This window comes from Vigna radiata, chromosome 8 (genome assembly GCF_000741045.1).
Source record: "Vigna radiata var. radiata cultivar VC1973A chromosome 8, Vradiata_ver6, whole genome shotgun sequence".
NCBI classification, from domain to species: domain Eukaryota; kingdom Viridiplantae; phylum Streptophyta; class Magnoliopsida; order Fabales; family Fabaceae; genus Vigna; species Vigna radiata.
In genome coordinates this window covers 16,085,061-16,089,358 of record NC_028358.1, presented here as the reverse complement: position 1 = coordinate 16,089,358, position 4,298 = coordinate 16,085,061, and positions in this window count along the sequence as shown.

Here is a 4,298-nt window from a genome sequence, read left to right as displayed (position 1 = left end):
TGCCTAACAGAACTCATGTGAGACCCTTATTCCCCTTTTCCTCTTCTTTTCCTTTCTTTTCAAAATTTTGAATTTTCTCATCGATGTACCATTTGAATTTTCTTCCAACAAAATCATGAATCCTTTCTGGATGTTGGCGATGTATGGTGTGTCATGTTTTTCTTCTCACCTTTTTTTTTTCAAATCCTTTGGTGCCAGGATGAAAACTGGGCTTTGGTGTCAGGATGAAAAATAGGCTTTGGTGCCAATATGAAAAATGGCCTTTGACAAACTCAGAATAGATGCCTTTTTACTTCTTATAGCTATGGACTTTGCCCTTTAACACTTTTTATATGGGTGGGAATTCATGTGAGACCTTGTTCACCCTTTTTTTTTTACGACATAACTTAATTGAAATCAATTTTCGGCCAAGTTCACAATCCAAATAGCCAAACCCAATCGTTGTTGTTTGTAGGTTCTTTCCAACTCACTCATATTTGCAATATATTAAGCATATTATCTATGCAGACACAAATTCTGCTAATTTTGCCTTTGAACAAATTTCATCCTCATACGAAGATCTTGTTGCTCTTTTCGCATGGCCAACTATGAAAATGTTAGAAGGTCTATTCATTCATCTTCTCTTCAAACACGAAGTCACTCAATGTTAACGACTCATTCCTGTTGACGAAAGCTTTAAACAATGCTAACATGCATTTCCTCGCCATCCACTGTAAATATCTCATTCACTTTGAGAGTGTCTATGTTTGCCTCTGCAAGCTGTAAAATCTCAGGATTGGGTTGGTTGTCAAATCTTAAAAAGGTAACGTAAGACTTCCCATCCCTAAAACTTGGTGGAACTGGTCCATGAATTACTTCACCGTATAGATTGTAGTATGTCAAATCTTTGAATTCATCGTCATAAAGTTGAGTTGACCAGTGCAATTGTTTAACCAATGGACAAGTAATTGCTTCAAACACAATTCCAGCCTAAACATCTGAACCAATTTCTTAGCAAATTTCTTATGTGAAGTGATTGAATAAAATGTAAATATCGAAATTCCACCACCATCTCCGACATCTCCAAAGTCACTCTGGACATGTCCTTTGGGAAAGATGCAAATTAACGAGAGCAGTTGCATGTGATCTTACTACAGACGAAGCAAAGAACCATCGATTTTTGAATGACGCCAATTATGACCATTGGTTCCTTAAATTTCTTTGCTCTTGAGGCCTCCATAGTCTGAGCACCGATGGTGGAAATGGTGATGGTGTTTGATGCTCCGAATCAGTGGTTCTTGCAAGAGTTGATGGTGCTGAGTCTAGGGCTTCCATTGTTGAGTAGAAGACCGATATAGAAAGACCTAGCTAACTTGAAAGAGGAAACCTAGAGGCATGTTGATCTTTATGTATTTTTGAATGAAAGAGGTTTGATATAGTATCTTATTGACGAAGATATACATGATAGTTATTTTTGCAGATAATGATTTTTTTGTGCATGATGTAAAATTATGAGTATTTTTAAACTCTTTAACCTTTAATTGATTTTTTTACTTTATTTTTGAGGAGTTAATTTGTTTTCTTTGAAATCATCAAATTCATGTATGTCTTACATTTTTGAAAAAACAATGGATGTCATAAATTCTAAAGTTGGCATTTTCTTTTGATATTGATATGTGCATGCTTGAATTCACAGAAAAGTTGAAAGTGGTAAAGATTTAAAAGGATTTAAAGGAAACTGGGATAGCCACGTTGGCATGTAATATGTGAATATCAATATGAGATACAACACACCAAAAAGATGTTGGTGTTTGGTAAAATGAGTATGGAGATATAGATCCATGAATGTCAAAGCTGCCTCAGTTTTTAAGCATAGGTTTTGTTCAGGATAGGGAACGGGTAAGGAAAGAAATTATTGAAAAAGGATTGCCCCAATTGGTTTGATTTTCTTTTGCATGCTTTTGGCTAGTTAGGGAGTTCCTAAATAGCACAAGCAAGAATAACTTTGGCAAGACCAATATGCTCTAGTTTGTGGGTAGTATTAGTGTTTGTTAGAGCCAAACTCTTTTTCTTTTAGGGAAAGGCTGGAGGATGAGTGTTTTTAAGCACTGCACACATACATATCTCAAAAGAAAATATTATTAGTTATTTAAAAAAATTGAGAAAAAAAAAACGAATGATAATAATTTACTTAAAATGTAATGATTTCTCTTTCTGTTTTTTTTTGCGAAATGAAAATGAAAAAAACTTTCTGAGAAATATTTTTTTTATATTTTCCTGTTATTGCATTCATTTGTTTTTTTTTTCAAGAGATTGAATTTGAAGAAAATTATCAATTGGGCCCAATGGGCTTAAAAAAATGTTTGTCACAATGAATGAAAATCTTCAAAAATTAAGTTTGTCACTTTCATTTTTTCCTTGTGTTTTGAAATTTTTTTTCAAAAAACAATTCTTTCTTTTTTTTATAAAAAAAATTATGACATGATGTCAACCTTTGTTCAAGAAAGTTTTTTTTTAAAACTCAAAATAGGTTACAAAGAAAGATAATTTTTTAATGAAGAAACATGTCTACATATTAAATTATAATCGTCTTATTTTCAAAAATCTTAACTTAGATAAGTTGCCCCTGGTTGTTTTGTTTTTTGTTCACTTTCAATTTTTTTGTTTTTTGTTTTTTGCTAAAAAGATTGTTTGCGATCACTTTAAGATTGTGCCCCTTGAAAATTGATTTTTTTTTTTGGATAAAATGGATGATGGAAAATGATGAAGAAGAAAATTATTTTCACGATTTCCAATAATAAATTCATCAAGAAAAAAGAAGAAATTTTTATTAATTCAATTGAATAAAAAGTGTTTATTTTGTCTTATTTATTTATTCATTAAAGCATGACATTTTTGTTTTTGTTTTTTCATAAAAAACATGACACATTTATTGTTATGTATAAAGAAAATGAAGGTAAAATGAAAAAAAGTTGCTAATGCATATGATGCATGAAGATGCTTGTGCCAAATAATGATTAAAAGACAACATGTTTTATGCTTTTAAGGTAGGTTCAATGTCTTAAGGTCTAAGTATTGAATATGCAATCTCAAAGGAAGTCTTCCTAAACCTAAAATCAAGGCCACCAGAGCTATGGTCCTTTTCACAGCTTTTCCACAACAGTTGAATGCAACTAGGTGTGAAATTGCAGGTAAAGAGAACAACCACTGTCTGATGTTTTCACGATAGCCAAACTGAAATTAGTCCAGACGTGACACTGCTACACAACCCCTCTAATTCTATGTTACACTCAGACCTGGGGATAGGGTCTCACTCATGATATGTACAGTAATAATAATAAAAAAAAAGAATATAAATAAAATACCAAAATAAATAAAGACAATCATATATATATAAATAAAGGGGAAATAAAATAAAATAAAATAAAAATGAAATAAAATAAAACAGAATAACATAAAAATAAAATAAAATAAAGAAAAGCCACACAATTTTGCACATTTAATTAACAAGGCTTGATTCTCTAGCGTCTCTAGTGGAGTCGCCATCTGTCCCAACTGGGATCGCGACAGGACGACGAACCGAAAACAAATATGTTTGAGAAAAGATTTTGGGAGTCGCTACCATAATTTATTATGAAAAAACTATGGAAAAACCCTAAAATAAAAGCATGGTCTACGAAAAAGAGATTTTCGGATTCGGGAAACGGTTACACGTAAGGAAGGTATTAGCACCCTAGCATGTCTACCCAAAGGCAGTACCTCTAATTAAATGTATAAAACTAACGTGATTTTCCAAAATATTTGATTTTCCCCAAAAATAAAAATAAAATAAAGGAAATTATTATGAAACAAAAATATTTTTTTTGTTTTATGAACCCGACAAGGATTGACCTTGTGCCTACGTATATCCATTTAATGGACAATTAGGGATCGTATAGTTCTTTATCTAGAAAAAGGTTTGTGAGTTTGTTAAAAAAAAAGGATTGTTTGAGATTTTTGAAATGTGAATCCGACAAGGATTGACCTTGCTCCTATATGATGGAGAATCAGGGATCACGTAGTTTTGGTAATAAAACAAATGTTTAATTTAACAAAATGAACCTTTTTTGGTTTTAAATGTTTTGTATTTTTTTATATTTTAAGAACGGTGGGAAAAAGAAAGAAACAGGCCATAGGCCGACACATACCCTTTATTTTATTATTTTAAAAAAACATTATTTGTGTGTAGTAAAAAAAACCATTTAGAAAAAAAAGTTGAGAGCACAATAAGAAGAAAAAGAATGGTGCATAGATGACATACCTTTTTATCTTTCGGTACT